Raw genomic sequence first — 21,666 nt, forward strand, 5'->3', positions numbered from 1 at the left:
GGGTGGGGAGTGTTGAGGGGAAGGTGGTGGGGTTAAGGGTGAAAGGCAGGGGTGGGGTGGATCCTTCACAAATGGTTAAACACCATGTCCTTGATGCTGTCCTTCTGATAGTGAGTCCTCTTCACGATTTTGGGGCTGTGAGATTGAATGAACACTGGCCTGCTGGGTTTTGGGTGTCCATTGTGCCTGTGGTCCCATTTGTGTTATTTTTCTTGGAAATGTCTTCCCTTTGGATTGAGGAAACTTACCCAATACCTGTACCGTCATTGTACCTTGAAAGAAACGAATGCACTTTTAACTTCAGTGACTCATAGGCAGAAGAGATTGTAGCCTTGTCTCAGATGAGACTTTGAACTTTTTACATTTGAGTTAATGTGGGAATGAGTTAAGGCTTTTGGAAACTTTTGAAAAGGCATGATTGTGTTTTACTCTGTGAGAAGGACATGAGATTTGGGGGGCTCAAGTTCAGCATAATATGATTTGGCTGTGTGCCCCTAGAAATACTCATGTGGAATTGTAATCCCAAATGTTGGAAGTGGGGCCTGGTGGGAGATTATATAATCATGGATGGGAGGGGTGGGGTGGAAGGAAAAAGGGGTGGGTAAGGTGGGGAAAAGTAGCCTGGCTATAGGGTGGTGCAAGGGTGGTGGGTGGTAGGAAGGGGAAGTAGCCTGCTGCGGAGGCAGAGGCTGATGGGAAAGCTCTACCAGGGCAGTGCACCTGTGGTTTTTCAGCGTTAGCCCCCATGGCTGCTCTCATGGGCTGGGCTGGTATTGAGTGCCTGTAGCTTCTCCATATTGAGGGTGGGAATTGTTGGTAGGTCTATGGATCTGGGGTCTAGAGGATGGTGGCCTCCTGCATGGCAACTGAAAGCCCTTATTTTCCTTCTGCACTGCCATATTACAGGATTTCCGAGAGGCTCTGCCTCTGCAGCCAGTTTCTGTCTGGAAGCAGTAGGGGATGGAGGTGTGTTGCAGGGCAGATCCTTCACCATCTTATGGTGCCAAACAGCACCATCTTCTTGATGCAAATGTCCTGATAGTGCGTTCTCATGAGATCTGGTTTTATAACAGGGTGTGGCACCTGTATCCTCTCTCAGGCTTGCTCCTACTCCTGCTGTATGAAACATTTAACTGCTGCTTTCCTTCTGGTATGATTGGGAGGCTTCCTGAGTCCTCCCAGAAGCAGAAGCCACTATGCTTTCTTTACAGCCTGCAGAACCATGAGCCAATTGAACCCCTTTTCATTACGATCACACAGTAAACAAGTACTGCCAAGTGGATCTATGAAATATCTTCAATGACTTTTCCCCATCGTTTTGGCTATTAGCACTGGAATTCTTTTTAACGCAAACATCTGCAGCCTTCTTGAAGTTTCCCCTGAAATGGAACTTCTTTTCTTCTACATTGCCACGCTGCAACAAAGAAAGCTGAACATGTATAGCAGGTTAAGAAGTGGGTAACAGCCAGAGGTTGGAGAGTTTGGAGAGCTTGAAAGAAGAAAGGAAGATGAGGGAAAATTTGGACCATTGTGGATACTTGTTTATCTGCATAATACCACACCTATTGGTGGGTATATGACTCTGGTGTCTGGGGGATGGTGGTGTCCTGTGTGGAGGCCCCAAGACCATGTTTTCCTTCTGTATTGCACTAGTAGAGGTTTTCCAAGAGGCTCTGCCTCTGCCTCAGGCTTCTGCTTGCAAACAGTGGGGGGTGGATATGGGGTGGTGGGTGGATCCTTCACCAGTAGTTAAGTGCCATCTTCTTGAGGCTGATCTCCTGATAGTGGGTTCTCGTGAGATCTAGTGGTATAACAGGATATAACACCTCTTTCTTCTCTCTATCTTGCTTCTACTCCTGCCATATGAAACATTTCATTGCTCCTTGGTCTTCTGATATGATTGGGAGGCTTCCTGAGTCCTCCTAGTAGCAGAAACCATTATGCTTTCTTTACAGCCTGAAGAACTGTGAGTCAATTAAAATTCTTTTCCTTATGTACATACAGAAAATTAATGCTGAGAAGTGAAGCTATGAAATGGCCTCTAGACCTTTCCCCCAATCTCTTGGTTATTTGCACTGGGCCTCATTTAATGCAAATATTGGAGACCTTCTAGATGTTCCTCCCTGATAATGGACATTTCTTCTTTTACCACATTGCCAGCCTGTGACAAAGATAGCTGACAATGTAGAAGCAGGTTCCGAATTGGGTAATATCCAGAGCTTAGAGAGTTTGGAGCGCTTGGCAGAAGACAGGAAGATGAGGGAAAGTTTGGATCATTGCAGAGACTTGTTCAATAGTTGTGATTAAAAGACTGAGAGAAGCATACACAGTGAAGGCCAGGCTTAGAAGATCTCAGATGAAAAGGAAGAACTTACTGGGAACAGGAGCCAAGATTTTTTATGTTTTGCCTTAGCAAAGTAATTGGCCACACAGTGACCCTGCCTGGGAGATCTGTGAAACTTTGAACTTGAGGGTGATGTATCTGGTGGAATGATCTTCTAAGCAGCAAAGCTCAAGAGTTGTCCTGCCTACGTTGAACAGCCCATGCTCTTATGTGTGATCAAAGAAATGACCATAAGTTGGAAATTATATTTAAATGAGAAACAGAGCTTAAACTTTTGGAAAATTTGCCAACTGGACAAGTGGTTCAAAAGTAAAGCTGATTTTCAGGGGGAAAATCAAGAGGGCTTCACATATTTGCATAAAAAGGGACCCAGTGCTAATAATTCAAGACAATGGGGAAAAGGCCTTGAAGGCATTTCAAAGACCTTTGAAGCAGCCCTTGCTGTCACTGGCCCTGGGGCTTAGGTGAAAAGAATGGGTTCCTGGGCCAGCCCCATGGCCCCACTGCTGTGTACGGCCTCAGGACACTGCTGCCTGCATCCCTGCAGCTCCAGCTCCAGCCATGGCTGAAAGATGCACAGGTACAGCCTGGTTCACTGCTTCAGGGGTGCAAGCTCCAAGCCTTGGTGGCTTCCACATAGTGTTAAGCCAGAAGGTGCACAGAGCACAAGACTAGAGGCTTCAGAGTCTTCATCTACACTACAGAGGATGTATCAGAAAGCCTGGGTGTCCAGCGAGAAGCTTTTCCAAGAGGCAGAGCCTCATGGTAAACCTCTACTTGGGCAGAATGGAAAGAGAGTATAGGGTTGGAGTCAATGCAGAGGGAGGCACCATTTTCCAGACCCCAGTTGCATAGACCCACCAACTGCTTGCACCCTTAGTGTTGAAAATCTACAGGAATTCAACACCACCCCAGCCCATGAGGGCAGCTATAGGGAAAAGATTCTGCGGTGGCACCGCTGCAGAGCTGCCCAAGACCTTGGGATCCCAGCCATCACACCACCATGTGCTCTGGATGTGGACATAGATTCTGAAAAGATGATTTGGAACTGTAGGATGGAATGACTGGCCTTCTGGGTTTCTGACTTGCATCATGGGATCTGTAAATTCCATCTGTGTTTTGTCCTTCTTTCTGGCCAATTTCTTCTTTCTGACTTGGAATGCTTACCCAATCCCTGTACAATCATTGTACCTTGGAAGTAATTAACTTGCTTTGTATTTCAGAGGCTGAGGTGCAGAAGGGACTGCAGCCTTGTCTCAGAAGAGACTTTGGGCTTTGGACATTTGAGTAAATGCTGGAATGAGTTAAGACATTGGGGAACTGTAGAGAAGGCATCATTGTATTTTGCAGTATGAGAAGAACATAAGACTGGGGCCAAGGGAAGAATAATATGATTTGGCTCTGTGTCCCTACCAAAACTCATGTGGAATTGTAACGGGGAATGTTAAATGTGGGGCTCAGTAGAAGGTGATTTAATCATGATGGACACTGTGGGTGGCAGATCCTTCACAAATGGTTAAATTCTATCTCCTTAATGCAGTCTGTGTGATATTCATGATAAATGAATGCAGTCCTGCTGGGTTTTGGACTCGCATTGGGCCCGTGTCCCAGTTGTGTCATTTTTCTGGGAAAATCTTCCCTTTGGGTTGCGAAAGCTTACCCAGTTCCTGCACTGTCATTGTAACCTGAAAGAAGAGACTTCTCTTTCACATTCCGGGACTTATAGGCAGGAGGGCTTGCAGCCTTGTCTTGGATGAGACTTGAACTTATTACATTTAAGTTACTGCTGGATTGATTTAAGACTTTGGGAAACTTTTGAAAATGCATGTTTGTATTTTTCTCTGTGAGGTCATGAGATTTGGGGGTGTCAGGGTCAGAATTACATAGTTTGGCTGAGTTTCCCTAAAAAATTCATGAGGAAGTGTATTCCTGAATGTTGGAGTTGGGGCCTGGTGGGAGGTGATTTAATCATAAACAGGTTAGTAGGGGTGGAAGGAAAAACCAGTGGGTAGGGTGGGGAGGAGCAGGCTGGCAGTAGGGTGGTGAGAGGGTGGTGGGTAGCAGAAAGAGGGAGGAGCCTGCTGCAGAGGCAGGGTCACATGGGAAACCTCTACTAGGGCGGTGCACCTGCGGCTTTGCAGGCTTTAGCCCCATGGCTGCTTTCATGGGCTTTGCTGCTGTTGAGTGTCTGTAGCTCTTCCATACTGAGAGTGCAAGGTTTTGATGGGTCTGTGAATCTGTGGTCTGGAGGATAGTAACCTCCTGCGTGGAGCATCCAAGCACAAATATATATATATATTTGTATTATATACATATATATTTGTATTATATACATATATATATATATTTTTCTTTTCCACTGCCCTAGTAGAGGCTTTCCAAGAGACTCTGCCTCTGCCTCAGGCTTCTGCTTGGAATCAGTGAGGGGTGGGGGTGGTAGGGGCAGATCTTTCACCAATGGTTAAGCCACATCTTCTTGATGCTGACCTTATGATAAGGAGTTCTCGGGAAATCTGGTTGTATAACAGGGTGTGGCACCTTTTTCCTCTCTGTCTTGTTCCCACTTCTGCCATATACAACATCCCATTGCAGCTTGGTCTTCTGGTATGACTGGGAGGCTTCCTGAGTCCTCCTAGAAGTGGGAGCCTCTATGATTTATTTAAAGCTTGCAGAACCATGAGCCAGTTCAACCTCTTTTTCTTCCTGATTATACAGAAAATTATTCCTGGAAAGTGGAGCTATGAAATGCCTTCAAGTCCTTTTCCCTGTTGTCTTAGCAATCAGCACTCAGCATCTTTTCAGGCAAATATCTGAAGCCTGCATTACTTTTTCTCTTGAAATGGACTTTTCTTGTTTTACCACATTGCCAGGCTGCAACAAACATAGCTGAAAATGCAGAAGCAGGTTGAGAAGTGTGTAATGGCCAGAGGTTGGAGAATTTGGAGGTCTTCGAAGAAGACAGGAAGATGTGGAAAAGTTTGGACCAGTGTAGAGACTGCACGATGCCCGTAACCTGGAGACCTGTGAAACTTTGAACTTGAGGGTGATAATTTAGAGTGTATCTGGTGGAGTGAACTTTTAGGCAGCAAAGCTCAAGAGGTTTCCTGTCTGTGTCGACCAGCCTGTGGTCTTATATGTGACCCAAGAAATGACCTAAAAGTAAAACATATCTAAATGAGAATGAGGGCTTAAAAGTTTGGAAAATTTGCAGGCTGGCCAAGTGGTCAAAAAGAAAAGCTGATTATCAGTGGGAAAGTTCAAGAAGGCTTCAGAAGTTTGCGTAAAATGGAGTTCAGTGCTAGTAGCCAATACAGTGTTAAAAAGGCCTTGAAGGCATTTCAGAGACTTTTGCAGCAACCCTTGCTCTCAGGTCACAGGCCATGAGGCCTGGGAGAAAAGAATGGTTTCCTTCTCCAGCTCCATGGCCCTGCTGCTGTGTCCATCCTCAGGACACTGCTGCCTGCATCCCTGCAGCTCCAGCTCCAGCTCCAGCCATGACTGAAAGATGCACAGGTACAGATTGGGTCACTGCTTCAGAGGGTACAAGCTGCAAGCCTTGGTGGCTTCCACATTGTGTTAAGCCAGCAGGTGCACAGATCACAAGACTGGAGGCTGGAGATCCTTCATCTAGACTCCAGAGTATGTATGGAAAAACCTGGGTGTCCAGGTTGAAACTTTTCCAAGAGGAAGAGCCTCATGGGAATCCTTTACTAGGGCAATACAGAAGGAATATACAGGGTTGTTACCCCCACACAGGGAGGCACCATTCTACAAACACCAGATTCATAGACTCACTAACAGCATGCACCCTCAGTGTGGAAAAGCTACAGGTACTCAACACCAGCCCAGCCCATGAGGGCAACTGTGGGGGTTAGACCCTGCAAAGCCACAGGTGCAGACCCGCCCAAGTACTTGGGAGCCCAGGCCTCACACCCTTGTGCTCTGGATGTGGGATCTGGATTCACAAAAGATGATTTGGAGCTGTTGGGTTCTATGACTGGTCTGCTGAGTTTTTGACTTGCATGCGGTCTGTAAGTCCTATCTGTGTTTTGTGCTTCTTTCTGGCAAATTTCTTCCTTTTGGCTGGGAATGCTTACCCAATACCTGTACAATCATTGTACCTTGGAAGTAGTTAGCTTGCTTTGTATTTCCGAGGCTCAGGGCCAGAAGAGACAGCAGCCTTGTCTCAGAATAGACTTTGGGCTTTGGACATTTTGGTAAATTCTGGAATGAGTTAAGATATTGGGCAACTGTAGAGAAGTCATCATTGTATTTTGCAGTGTGGGAAGTACATGAGATATGGGGCTTAGGGTCAGAATAATATGATTTGTCTCTGCATCCCTGCCAAACTCATATGCAATTGTAATTGTGAATGTTAAAGTTGGAGCCTAATGGGAGGTGATTGAATCCTGGAGAAGAGTGTGGGTTGGAGGCAGGGGTGTGGGGGGAAGGAGGTAATTTATTTTGTGGGTGGGGGTGAAAGATGAGGGTGGGGGTTGGATCCTTCACAAATGGTTAAACATTATCTCCTTAATGCTATCCACATGATACTGAGTTCTGTTGATGATTTTGGAGCTGTGAGATACAGTGAATACTGTCCTGCTGGGTTTTGGATGTACATTGGGCCTATGGGCCCATTTGTGTTATTTTTCTGGGAAATTCCTTCCCTTTGGAATGAGAAAGCTTACCCAGTTCCCGTACCATCATTGTACCATGAAAGAAAAGAACTCCATTTTAAATTCAGGGACTCATTGACAGAAGGGACTGTAGCCTCGTCTCAGGTGAGACTGAGTTTTTTACATTTAGAATGACTTGAGACTTTTGGAAACTTTTGAAAAGTCATGATTGCATTTTGCTCTGTGATAAGGACTTGAGATTCTGGGATGTCAGTGTCAGAATGATATGGTTTGGCTGTGTGTCCCTATGAATCTCATGTGGAATTGTAATCCCTAATGTTGTAGCAGGTGACTTCATTATGGGTAGGAGGTTGGGGGTGGTGGAAAGTGAAAGGGATGGGTAGAATTGGGAGGAGTGGGTTGGCAGTATGGTAGTGGGAAGGTGGGGAGTAGTAGGAAGGGGGAATAGACTGCTGCAGAGGCAAAGCCTCATGGAAAACCTCTAGTAGGGCAGTGTACCTGTGGCTTTCCAGTGTTTAGCCCCGGCAGCTGCTCTCATGGGCTGGGCTGATGTTGAGTGCCTATAGCTTTTCCACACTGAGGATGTGAGCTGTTGGTGCGTCTGTGACTCTGGGGTCTGGAGGCTGGTGGCCATCTGCATGGGGGCTCCAAGCCCATATTTTCCTTCCACACTTCCCTAGTAGAGGTTTTCCAAGAGGCTATGTCTCTGCAGCAGGCTTCTGTCTGGAAACAGTGGGAGTTGGGGGTGGGGGTGAATCCTTCACCAATGGTTAAGCACCATCTTCTTGATGCTGTCCTTGTGATAGTGAGTTCTCATGAGATCTGCTTGCATAATGGGGCATGGCAGGTTTTTCTTCTCTCTATCTTGCTCCTACTGTAGGAACCTAGTTTTTAGATTCCTTCCTGGGCAGGGGTCGTCGCGAGAGACCACTCGACATGGAAGTCACAGCGGAGAGATTTATTGCTAGCGCGCTAGGGTCCTATGTCTGAAGTTGGCCACAGGACCCCGAATGCCTAGTACAGACAGTTTATAAAGGCAAAAACCACAAAAATTCACAAAGCTTGAGGCGCAAGATGATTGGAGCAGGTTATGGCCTGAGCAAGGTGTCTTACTCTGATTAGTTGGTTTGAACCCGCGCGGGGTATTTCTCAGACTCGTTTTTCTGTTTGAGTTCCGGGAATTTTGGGTGGGTGTTTTGGATAGCCACATGGACGTTGGGCGGGTGCTTTAGATGGCCACCTGGTCATTGGGCGTGTGCTTTAGAGCCTGGTGTGGCTTTTCTAAGCTTTCTAAGTTTCTAAGTCTCTAAGTCTCTAAGTTTCTAAGTCTCTAAGTTTCTAAGTCTCTAAGTTTCTAAGTCTCTAAGTTTCTAAGTTTCTATGGCCTATTTTCATTCCCTCCTCTTTTTGTGCCTTAGAGGCTCAATCTTGAGCCTCCTCTTCTGTCCTGAGGGCCTGGTATTGTTGGGTCAGGACCATAGCGTGTACAATGTTTAATTTATCTTTAATAAAGGCGAGCAAGCGGTTAAGTATACACGGCCCGAAAGTCAGGATGAGCATGAGTAGGATAAGGGGGCCTAAGATAGTGGAGACTAAGGTGCTGAACCAAGGGGACTGGTTGTACCAGCTTTCAAACCAATTTTGTTGAGACTCTCTTTCCTTTCTTCGTTTGTCTAATCTTTCTCTTAGTTTTGCCATAGAATCTTTAACCACTCCTGAATGGTCTGCGTAAAAGCAACATTGTTCTTTGAGGGCTGCACAGAGCCCGCCTTCCTTTAAGAAGACAATTTCTAGTCCTCGCCGGTTTTGCAATACAACTTCAGACAGAGAGGTTAGAGATTCTTCAAGTTTTGAAATAGAGTGTTCTATGGCTCTAAGGTCCTCAGCCATGGCTGCCCTAAGTTGTTGCAGATGGTAGCTACCACGTACTAAAGCTGCTGTTCCGGTACCAACCCCGGCTGCTACCCCCACTCCTAGCATTACAGCAAGGGTGAGTGAGACAGGTTCCCTTTTGGGTCTACTATAAGCTTTCTGTTCATACCGGAGGTCAAAGGAGTCTCCAGAGTGATAGTATACCCAGGGAACAACCTGTACTAACACGCAGTAGTCTGTGCTGCGGTTAAACGCTGCTGTGGATACACAGGGAGTGAGTCTAGTGTTGCAAGCCCACCAGTCTGTCCCGGAAGGGACCAAATAGTGATTGGAGCTAGGCACTGTCAGAGTCTTGTCACAGAGATGCTGATGGCTAGTGGACACTTTTCCTATACAGATTCCTGACCCGGAAACTTCAGCCAGGGTCAGCTTTTTATGCTGATCCCATGCACATCCAGTAGGATTAGTGGAGTTGGTGAAATTATTAGTGGAGGCAATGCCCTCATAATAAGGGGGGGCTGTCGCTAGGCACAGCCAACAAGAGAAGGTGGATTCTGGCCTGGTCTGGTTCAAGGCAAAGTAAGAGCCCTTTATGAGATTAAGGAGCCTGTCACCTAAGCCCGGAGAACTCAAGGGCAGGGTAGTGCCTTGAGGGGCCTTTGGCTGAGGGCCCTGAGGGGCCTCCGGCTGAGGAGGCCTTGCTTCTGGTAAAACTGGGTTTTGCCCTATTGAAACAGGAGCTGAGGCAGGGCTGACTGCTAGCCTAATTTGGATGGGGATCCCAAACAGTGGCTTTTGGTGTAAATATAGGCCCCATATTAACCCTGACATCCAGCGGCCATCAGATTTCGCCGCTTTTTTGAATTTGATGCGGACCAGATTACAATCGGCCGAATACCGGGTTCTGGTGCAGGGCTTAACAAAGGACATGGTTATGTACCATGGTGTTGTGGCCCATTACCATTCTCCATCATTAGTAGTTACACAAGTCCAGCTAGCGCAATACAGGGAAGTTATATCCCCGCAAGTTTGTTTCATTTCTCCTGTCCGGAATCCGGGGCAGGCATAGAACCCGTTCCGGGTTATGGACACCCTTCTAGCCTGTTTTCTCCATGCTCCCCCTTCCATGTTATCTACCCCTGCTACTTTATCTAGGTTGAGATAGAGGTCAGGGAACCAAGTCCCCACAGGGGCAATTTGTGAGGTCTCATATAGGACTTCATGGGTATTAAAATTAGTTACTCTCCAGGTTAGGTTAAAAGGTTGGTGGGGGTTTCTGGTGTCAGCGACGCAGGGAAGGAGGGCTAGTAGTAAGCAAAGGGTTAGGTACGAGTGAGTCTTATCTTGAGGGGGTCCTCAGAGCGACGGAGTCTCCATGTCCCAGGTGGTCCGGGCGTCTCTAGAGCAGCCTTGGCGTGGGATGCGTGGATCCAAGTGGCGATTCCGTCAACCTTTATGGCTGTGGGTGTGGTCAGGAAAACAATGTAGGGTCCTTTCCACCGAGGCTCCAGTCCTTGAGAACGGTGTCGTCTAACGTAGACAGAGTCCCCCACCTGGAAAGGGTGGCTGGTCTGCGAATGTCCTGGCTGGTACAGTTCTGCCAAGGGGGCCCAGATTTGGGCCTGTACTGCTTGTAGTCCTTTTAGCCGGGCCTGCAGGTCAGTCTTAGAGTTGGAGGGAGAAAAGGAGTCAAGCAGGGTCGACAAAGGGGGAGGTCCTCCATAGAGGATTTCATATGGAGTGAGCCCAAAGCGGTTAGGCGTATTTTGGGCTCTTAATAGAGCTAGAGATAGGAGGCGTCTCCAATCTTTTAAGCCAGTCTCTAAGGTCAATTTAGTAAGGGTCTCTTTTATTGTTCTATTCATTCTTTCTACCTGTCCTGAGCTCTGGGGTCTATAAGCACAATGCAATTTCCAATTAATCCCCAGTATCCTGGCTAGCCCTTGACTTACCTGGGAAACGAAGGCCGGCCCGTTGTCTGACCCAATTACCTTGGGAAGTCCAAATCTAGGAAAGATTTCTGCCAGAATCTTCTTGGCTACTATGTGTGCCGTTTCTTGCCGGGTGGGGTAGGCTTCTACCCATCCTGAAAAGGTATCTACAAACACTAGTAAGTACTTATACCCAGCATAGTGAGGTTTTACTTCAGTGAAGTCTACCTCCCAATAAGCCCCCGGGCGGCTGCCACGGGTTCGTATTCCTGCTGGCACTCGAGTAGCCCCAGCGTTCACCTGCTGACAGACCTTGCAGGCAGAAGTCACCTGTTCTATTAGAGTACTTGCCTTAGGAATTAGAAAGTCAGTTTTTCAATCAACATTTTTAACTTCCGGCTACCTAAGTGTGTCCAGGCGTGCATCTGCTGGATCATAGCCACGGCTTCTTTTTGTGGGAGGACTGTCTTCCCTTCTTTTTGCCAGTTCTTGGTGTCCTTGTTTTCTATAGCTCCTATGGCTCTTGCCTCTTCCTGGTCTTCTGGGGTATAGGTGTGTCCATCCTGGTCGGTTTTGTCGGGTTCTGAGGCTAAGGTTAGTACTTCTGCCATGGCTGCCTGCTTGGCCACGTGGTCCGCCTGTCTGTTTCCCACTGCAACTGGATCCCGTCCTTTCTGATGTCCGGGACAGTGGATTATGGCTACTTCTCGTGGGAGGAAGAGGGCTTTCAATAAGGCAATTATTTCAGCTTTGTTCTTGATTTCTTTCCCCTCTGATGTTAGGAGACCTCTTCTTTCATAAATACTTCCATGGGTATGAGCCATTGAAAAAGCATATCGGCTATCTGTATAAATATTAGCCTTTTTCCCCTTGGACAGCTCTAGGGCCTTTGTTAGTGCTATTAGCTCAGCCTTTTGTGCAGACGTGCCAGGGGGCAGTGACTGTGCCCAAATGATGGTGTGGCCATCTACCACTGCCGCTCCCGCCCTCCGGGTACCTGAGTCAAAATAGCTGCTGCCATCTGTATACCATGTGTGGTCCGCGTCTGGGAGTTCTGTGTCCTTGAGGTCCTCCTGCGTTCCGTGGGTTTCTGCCAACACCTGCCGACAGTCGTGAGGGTTCAGTTGGTCTTCTGGTAGCGGCAGCAGCGTTGCAGGGTTCAGGGTGACCGGAGGGCCAAACCGGATGCGGTCTGTGTCCAATAGGAGGGCCTGGTAGTGGGTCAAGCGTGCGTTGGTAATCCACCGGTCCGGGGGCTGTTGCACTACGGCCTCTAGAGCAAGTGGAGTAATAACAGTCAATGGTTGCCCAAGGGTTAACTTAGCAGAGTCTTTGACTAACATGGCGGTGGCTGCCATGATGCGGAGACACGGGGGCCAACCGGCTGCTACAGGATCTAGCTTTTTAGACAGATACGCTACCGGTCTCTTCCAGGGCCCCAATTTCTGGGTTAAGACTCCTTTTGCAATTCCTTGCCTCTCATCTAAGAAGAGGGTGAAAGGTTTTGAGGTATCTAGTAACCCAAGGGCTGGGGCAGAGACGAGTGCTTTCTTTAGAGTCTCAAAAGCCAATTGATGTTCCTCCTGCCAGGTAAAAGGGGTGCTTCCCTTGGTGAGGGTATAAAGGGGGGCGGCCAGTTCAGCGAAACCGGATATCCACAAGCGACAGAACCCAGCAGTTCCCAGGAATTCACGCACCTCTCTGGGATTCCGGGGCAGTGGAATGCGAGCCACAGTCTCTATGCGCCCAGGGGTGAGCCACCTTTTCCCCTCACTCAGTATGTACCCCAGGTAGGTTACCTTGGTCTGAAAAATTTGTGCCTTCTTGGCGGATGCCCGGTATCCTTTCTCACCCAGTTCCTGGAGTAGATGCCTAGTACCTTGCATGCAGGCTTCCTTTGTGGGGGCCACCAGGAGGAGGTCATCTACATACTGGAGCAAGGTCACTTCTGGATGCTGGGTCTGGAAGTCGGTTAGGTCCCGGTGGAGAGCCTCATCGAAGAGAGTGGGAGAGTTCTTGAACCCTTGGGGAAGTCGGGTCCAGGTCAATTGGCCTGAGATTCCTCTCTCAGGGTCTTTCCACTCAAAGGCAAAGAGTTCTTGGCTTTGGGGGGCCAGGGGTAAACAAAAGAAGGCATCTTTTAAGTCCAGTACTGTATACCAGCTGTAGTCTGGTTTTAAGGTACTGAGCAAGTTGTAAGGATTGGGGACCGTGGGATGGATATCCACAGTTCTTTTGTTAATTTCTCTCAAATCTTGGACGGGCCTGTAATCCTGGGTACCAGGCTTTTTTACTGGCAGAAGAGGAGTATTCCAGGGTGAGCGACAAGGTCACAAAACTCCAAGTTCTAGAAATTTGATAATGTGCTGCCGAATACCCATATGAGCCTCTCGGTTCATGGGATATTGTTTGATAGACACAGGCACCGCCGTGGGCTTTAGATCAATTATAATTGGGGCTTGACACTTGGCCCGCCCAAGTCCTCCCGTTTCCGCCCAAGCTTGGGGAAAATCTTGTAACCAAACATCAGGGAGGCTGGTGGTGACCGGGGTGTCAAAAAGCCGGTGTTCATCTTGCAGAGACACAGTCAAAATTTGGATGGGCTGGCCATCCCGGTTTAACACTTGGGCCCCTTCCTCGGAGAAGTGAATTTGAGCTCCGAGCTTGGTCAAAAGATCTCACCCTAGAAGGGGGTATGGGCATTCAGGCACCATCAAGAAGGAATGTGTTACCATCCCTTGTCCAAGATTAACTGTCCAGTGGTTGGTCCACTTGTGCAGCTTTCCCCCTGTTGCCCCTTGAACCCAAGAAGTACGAGAAGACAGGGGCCCATTTGCCTTTGTCAACACTGAATGCTGGGCCCCTGTGTCCACCAGGAAGGTGGTGGGGTGCCCCCCTACAGAGAGAGTTAGCCGGGGCTCGGGGGGGGCTCCAGAGCCTTGACACCCCTATTCGCTGTCCTCACCTAAGGTGAGGACAGGGGCAGGTTTCTTCTGGTCTCTAGGACGCTTGGGGCAGTCCTTGATCCAATGCCCTCGTTCTTTGCAGTAGGCGCACTGGTCCTTGTCTACTTTTGGCCACCTCCGCTTCTCCCCCTGTCTCCCTGGCCCTTTCTCTGTTACTACTGCCGCCAGGATTTTTGTCAAGTGCTTATCTCTCTTTCGGTCTCTTCGATCCTCCCGTTCCTCTTGTTCTTTCGCTAGCCTGGCCTCCCTTTCCTTGGGGGTTTCTCTCTTATTATATACTTTTTCTGCCTCTCTGACTAATCCCTGTAATCCATAGGTCTGGATCCCATCTAATCTTTGGAGTTTCTCTTTAATATCTGGTGCTGCTTGGTCTATGAACGACATGGCCATGGTAGCCTTATGTTCTAGAGCCTCTGGATCAAATGGGGTAAACATTCGGAACCCTTCCAGAAGTCTTTCCATAAAGGCTGCCAGGTTTTCGTCCTTTCCCTGAATTATGGTCCTTACCTTGGCCAAATTGGTGGGGTGTTTCCCTGCCCCCTTGAGACCCGCCAACAGAGCCTGGCGATAGATTCGGAGACTTTCCCTACCTGGTGCTGTCTCATAATCCCAGTCCGGGCGGGTGAGGGGAAATCCCTCGTCTATTTCATTGGGGAGCTGGGTTGGAAGGCCTTCTGGCCCCGGCACATTTTTCCGGGCCTCCAGGAGGACTCGTTGCCTTTCTTCGGTGGTCAGAAGGACCTGCAAAAGCTGTTGACAATCATCCCAGGTAGGCTGGTGGGTGAGGAGAATGGATTCTATCAATGAGGTTAAGGCCTGAGGGTCTTAGGAAAAGGGGGGGTTGTGAGTTTTCCAATTGTAGAGGTCGGAGGCAGAAAAGGGCCAATACTGGATCGCGCGGTTGACTGTGCGAAGGGGGAAAAGGGAGGACTGCCAGGTGGGAGTGCCATCCGGGTCTTCAGTCTGCCGCAAGCGGAGACGAGGTGTTGGTGGCGGTGTTCTAGGGGTTAATTCGGGTGGGGTTGGAGAGGGAGGCGAGGTCGAGGAAGGGACCGATGAGGGGGCTGGAGAAAGAGTAGGGGCCAAGGGAGTAGTGGGAAGGATTGGGGATAGGGTAAGGGACGAGGGTGAAGCGTAAGGTGGAGGCCTCAGGAGGGGGTTGTGAGGAGGAGGAGGAGGCGGAGGGTCGAAGAGGAGGTCTTGCTGAGTTCCATCAGGGAGGACTGGCTTAGGAGGATCCGGAGTCTGATTCTTTGGGGCTTCCACGGCAAGGAGGGTAGATTGGGACGGGGAGGGGGAATGGAAGAAGGGTTTCACCCAGGAAGGGGGGTTTCGGACCAAATCTTCCCAGGTGATTATGTAGGCTACTTGGTCCTGGTGTCCTTGTGGCCCAGGATTCATCACTTTTGCTTTAACCTGTAAGATAATGGAGAGGTCAAATGTTCCGTCTTGGGGCCACCCAACATGGTGGGTTGGCCATTCAGACGAACAGAAAGTTTGCCACCGTCCTTTACGGACTTCCACGGAGAGATCGCGGGCTCGCGCCCGGACGTCAGGGAAGTGGGTCAAAGTCAAGGCTAAAGGAGTTGTTAGTGTCTGTCCCATAGTTTCGTCCAGAAAGTCACGCACACACAAGGACGAAATGACAACAATATACACAGTGACCAAACAAACACAGAGGAGCCGCACGGCCAGAGAGTGGCGCCACAAGTTTACAAAAGATTCAGACGGCAGGGGCGACCTGCCTACCAATTTGAGGAGGCCAACAGAGTCGTCAGCTTTCCTCCTGACAACCGCCAGGGCGTCCCCCGGGGCGCAAGGGGGAAGGTACCGGACACGTCTGTCCCCCTTCCCCACTTGATTATTCAGACGGAGTACTCCTCAGAGCTAGCCGGCAAGACAAACAGAGCACAGAGCGAAACGAAAGTACCTGACAGAGTCCGTTCGTCCGGTCAGCAGTTGGTGGCCCGGGCCAATTGGGTCTCCGCCGGAGGGGTCGAGGGTCCTCGGACGACCCCAATTCCCGGCCAATGCACCAAATGTAGGAACCTAGTTTTTAGATTCCTTCCTGGGCAGGGGTCGTCACGAGAGACCACTCGACACGGAAGTCACAGCGGAGAGATTTATTGCTAGCGCGCTAGGGTCCTATGTCCGAAGTTGGCCACAGGACCCCGAATGCCTAGTACAGACAGTTTATAAAGGCAAAAACCACAGAAACTCACAAAGCTTGAGGCGCAAGATGATTGGAGCAGGTTATGGCCTGAGCAGGGTGTCTTACTCTGATTAGTTGGTTTGAACCCATGCAGGGTATTTCTCGGACTTGTTTTTCTGTTTGAGTTCCGGGAATTTTGGGTGGGTGTTTTGGATAGCCACATGGACGTTGGGCGGGTGCTTTAGAGCCTGGTGTGGCTTTTCTAAGCTTTCTAAGTTTCTAAGTCTCTAAGTCTCTAAGTTTCTAAGTCGATAAGTTTTTAAGTCTCTAAGTTTCTAAGTCTATAAGTTTCTAAGTCTCTAAGTTTCTAAGTCTATAAGTTTCTAAGTTTTTGTGGCCTATTTTCAATACCTTTATTCCAGGTATTCTTTATTTGTTTAATCAACTAGCTAATGCATTTTGGGCCAACAGAGCAGATTCTCACACTTACTTTTATTTAAAATATCCTCTATTTTTAGGCTGGGCGTGGTGGCTCACGCCTGTAATTCCAGCACTTTGGGAGGCCGAGGCGGCCAGATCACTTGAGGTCAGGAGTTCGAGACCAGCCTGGCCAACATGGTGAAACCTCGTCTCTACTAAAAATACAAAAATTAGCCAGATGTGGTGGCTCACACCTGTAGTCCCAGCTACTTGGGAGACTGAGGCAGGAAAATTGCTTGAACCCGGAAGGTATGGGTTGCAGTGAGCTGAGATCATGCCACTGCACTCCAGCCTGGGCAACACAGTGACTCTGTCTCAAAAACAAAAATCCTCTATTTTTAGGATCTGAAAGCTGGAGCAAGAATCCTAGCATGGAGTTCTTAATGCATAGCTTTTTCCTTTAACCATTAAGTCAAATGAACATTCTAGTTCAACTATTCAGTGATGTTTATCAGTGTATTAATATGCAACATGCCATCTCATTCACAAAGTAAAACCAACATTAGCGATAGGAAGCTTACTTTCTCTATTCCTACGATGAGTATTAGAGCAAACCTTTTTGCATAGTTTTCTAAGGAAGTGAATTAAAGAGTTGCTCATAGATTTGATAAATAACATTTTCTTCAATGTTCTATTTCATTCCTATCTAGTTACTGTGGTGTTACCTATAAAAATAGCATAAGTGTTAACTGGGTGTTACTAGTATCATGGAATGAAGATTCCCAAATCAACTACCTTGTTAGCGGACATGAGAAAACGCTTTTCTCAGATTACAGCCAGGCGTGGTGGCTCACACCTGTAATCCCAGCACTTTGGGAGGCCGAGGTGGGCAGATCACTTGAACTCAGGAGTTCGAGACCAGCCTGGTCAACATGGTGAAACCCCGTCTCTACTAAAAATACAAAAATTAGCTGGGCGTGGTGATGCAGGCCTGTAATCAATCCCAGCTACTGGGGAGGCTGAGGCAGGAGAATTGCTTAAACTCAGGAGGCAGAGGTTGCAGTGAGCCAAGATCAAGCCACTGCACTCCAGCCTGGGCAACAGAGTGAGACTGTCGGTCTCAAAAAAAAAAAAAAAAAAAAGTTTATGGAGAAATTTTCAAGTCCCATGAACATTGCCATAATCATTTAGTTAAAACGATGCTCATCAGTTGATGATGAAATGTTGTAAGTCAGTGTGGTCAGTCTGTGAAGTGTTTGTTGTCAGTCCACAGGGAGATAAGTGCAAGCATTAAAACAATTTTGGTAATTTGATAGAGAAATCTTATGCCTGTGGAACCTAAAATAATTTTTAAAAAATACTTATGTATTTTTGTCTTTTAAATTTCATTTCTCTAGTAATTCAGTTTTTAAACGTATTGTGTAATTTACATAACCCCTTGCACCTATTTTAAGTATACATTTAGATGAGTTTTGGCAAATCTGTTCATCCAGATAATCGTCAACAAAGCATAATATAGGCTATGCTCATCATCCTCCCAAATTTCTTTATGCCTAATCCAGGAAATCAACCACTATCCCTAGCCCTAGGCAACCAATGAACTGCTTTCTATCCTTACAATGAGATTTGCCTTTTCCAGAGTTGTTGATGAGGCAGTTGTTCACTCCCTTTATTGCTGAGTCATACTTCTATTCTATGGGTATTCATAATTTGTTTATTCAGTCACCTGTTGATGGATAGTTGTGTTGTTAACGGTTTGGGGACGTTATGAATAAAGCTCTTATAAACATTCGTGTACAAGTCTTTCAGTGAACGTGTTTTATTTCTCTTAAATAAATGTCTAGGATTGGGCCGGGCATGATGGCTCATACCTGTAATGTCAGCACTTTGGGAGGCCTAGGCGGGCAGATCACCTGAGGTCAGGAGTTCGAGACTAGCCCCAGCCAACATGGCAAAACCCTGTCTCTACTAAAAATACAAAAATTACCTGGACGTGGTTGCTGGTGCCTGTAATCCCAGGTACTTGGGAAGCTGAGGCAGGATAATCACTTGAACCTGGGAGGTGGAGGTTGCAGTGAGTCGAGATTGCACCACTGCACTCTAGCCTGGGTGACAAGAGTGAAACTCTGTCTCAAAAAAATAAATAAATAAATGCCTAGGATTAGAATTGCTGTGTCGTGACAGAAGTGTTTAAATTTTCCAAAGTAGTGTGCCATTTTACATTTCCACTAGCAATGTGCGTGACTTCATTTGGTCCTTGTCATTGAGAACAATTGGTATTGTGAGTCTTTTAACTTTGAGCAGTTGTAATGTGTATTTTAGTGGTACTGGATTGTGACTTCATGTTTCCTGATAACTAATAATGCCAAATAGCTTTTCATATGCTTACTGGCCATACATATATCTTTTTTTATGAAACGTCTATACGAATCCTTTGACCATAAATTATTTGTCTTAGTGAGTTAAAAGAGTTTCTCATATATTTTTGATATTAAATATCTTACTTTTGTAAGATAGTAACACTGCCATAATCAGTTAAAACTGATGCTCATCACTTAATGACAAAATATTGCAAATTAATATGGTCAAATACACTTATCTTACAAAGGTCAAATATACTTATCTTACCTTTGTAAGATAAGTGTATTGCAAATATTTTCTCCCAATCTGTACCTTGCCTTTTATTTAACTTAATAACCTTTTTTTTTTTTTTTTTTTTTTTTGAGCCAGGGTCTTGCTCTGTCACTCAGACTAGAGTGCACTGGTGTGATCATAGCTCATCATAACCTCAGGCTCCTAGACTCAATGTTCCTGCCTCAGGCTTCTGAGTAGCCAGAACTACAGGTGCGTGCTACCATACTTGGCTAATTAAAAAAATTATTTTTTTCATAGAGAGGGGGTCTCATGAGGTTGCCCAGGCTGGTCTCAAACTCCTGGGTTCAAGCAATCCTCCCCAGTCAGCCTCCCAAAGCACTGAAATTACAGACGTGTGTCACTACACCCAGCCTTGCCTTTTATTTTCATAGTGTCTTTCAAAGAACAGGTGTTTTAAAATTTTTTGATGAAGTCCAATTTACTGTCTTGTTTATCAGAGACAGCGCCCCACTCTGTCACCCCCAGACTGGAGTGCTGTAGTGGCAGAATCACACCTGTTACCTCAAGCTCGATCTGCACTTGAACTTCGAATTTGAACCTGGGCTCAAGCAATCCTCCCCCCTCAGCCTTCTGAATAGCTAGAACTACAGCTGTACACAACCATGCCCAGCGAATTTTATTTTCATTTTTATATTTTTGTAAAGATGGGGTCTTGCTATGTTGCCCAGGCTGGTCTCAAAACTCATGGCCTCAAGTAACCTTCCTGCCTCAGCCTTCCAAAGCACTGTATTTACAGGCAGGAGCCACCGCATCCAGCCTAGTTTTGCTTCTTTAATATCTTGAGAAATCTTTGTCTACTCCAAGGTTATGAAAATGTTTTATAAGTTTTAGATTTTATATTTAGGTCTAGAATCCATTGTGTTAATTTTTATGTGTGGTATGAGGCAAGGGTTAACATTAATTTTTCTCCATGAATATATGTAGTTGTTCTAACATTTGTTGAAATAACTACCCTTTCCCTATTGAATTACCTTGGCAACTTTGTCAAAAATCAATGAGGTGGGTCCATTTCTGGATCCTAGTCTGTTCATTGACCTATATGTTTATCCTTACCTAAATACCACTTCTTGATTGCTGTAGCTTTATATAGCAAAGTTTTATATAGCACAGTGCAAGTTCTCTAATTCTTTTTCCAAAATATTGTGGCTATTCTGTCATTTGTATTTACATATAAATTTTATAATTAGCTTGTCTACAAAAAGACGGGCAGAATTTTTATTGTAATTTAATTTATAGATCAATTTAGGAATAACTAACATTTACAAGATTTATATTACACAATTGGGTCTTAGGCCAGGCATGGTGGCTCACGCCTGTAATCCCAGCACTTCAGGAGGCCGAGCCAGGCAGATCACTTGAGGTCAGGAGTTCGAGACCAGCCTGGCCAACATAGCGAAGCCCCCATCTCTACTAAAAATACAAAAAGTTAGTCAGGTATCATGGCACGCGCCTGTAATCCCAGCTCTTCGGGAGGCTGAAGCATGATAATCGCTTGAACTCAGGAGGCGGAGGTTGCAGTGGGCTGAGATAGCACTACTGTACTCCAGCTTGGGTGACAGAGTGAGACTGTCTCAAAAAGAAAAAAGTAAGAAAACCCAAAATTGAGTCTTCCAATCCAGAATTATGGTGTTATATCTCCACCTACTTAGACATTCTTTCATTTCTTTGCAAGTTCTATAGTTTTCATTGATAGGTCTTGCACAAATTTTGCTCTATTTGTCCCTATTTCATGTCAGTATTATTGTAAATGGTGGTTTTTAAATGTTAATTTCCTTTTATTAGTTTCTAGCATGTAGAAATAAAATTGAACTTTGCATATTGACCTTGTACCTTACCTTGTTATTCTCACAACTTTTTTTATTCCTGGGGGCGTTTAACATGTCTGATGTCTTCTGCAGTTTTATTTTTTGCAGTACGTATGCTTTTTACTTTTCTTACCTTATTTCACAGGCTAGGACACAATTCTGAATAAAAATGATAAAAGCAGATTTGTGTTTCCCAAATCTTGTGGGAAGGGGGGCGGAGTGGTGAGGGGCAACAAACATGTGATGTTCGTTACAGGTTTTTCCATAGATACCTTTTTATCAGGTTAAGGAAGTTCTCTTCTAGTTTGCTGAGAGTTTTAATCATGAATGGATGTTAAATTGTATATTTTTTGGCATCTATTGAGTTGAACATGTTCCTCCCCCATTGTATTGTTAATATGGTAAATACTGATTTTTAAAATTCTTGTAATTGATTCTTTAAAAAAAACTCAACTGTGGTAAAATACACATAATATGAAATTTACCATCTTAACCATCTTTAATATGGTTTGGTATTGTTAAGCATATTCATAGCTGTGTAACCATCTCCAGTTCTTCCATCTTGCGAAACTGAAACTCTATGCCCATTAAACAGTAACTTCCCATTTCCCCCTCCCTGCTACTAATTCAGTTTTTATTTTACAAATGTTTGTCTGTGACAAATTGGAAATAAGAAAGTGGTCCTTTACTACAGAAAGTTTTAAAAGCAATGTTCTAAAGCTGTCAGTTTATTATTAGTAAAAAGCATTGTAAACACACATTTGGCTTGCAAATTAAACTCTAAAGCTGTACACACACACAACTGCAGTCCTGGGAGAACAAATACACCTCACTAGCGTCCTGGCTGATGGTTTTTCATCGCTTCAAACTAGATACAATTACAC

The sequence above is a fragment of the Chlorocebus sabaeus genome, chromosome 2 (genome assembly GCF_047675955.1).
Source record: "Chlorocebus sabaeus isolate Y175 chromosome 2, mChlSab1.0.hap1, whole genome shotgun sequence".
NCBI classification, from domain to species: Eukaryota; Metazoa; Chordata; class Mammalia; order Primates; family Cercopithecidae; genus Chlorocebus; species Chlorocebus sabaeus.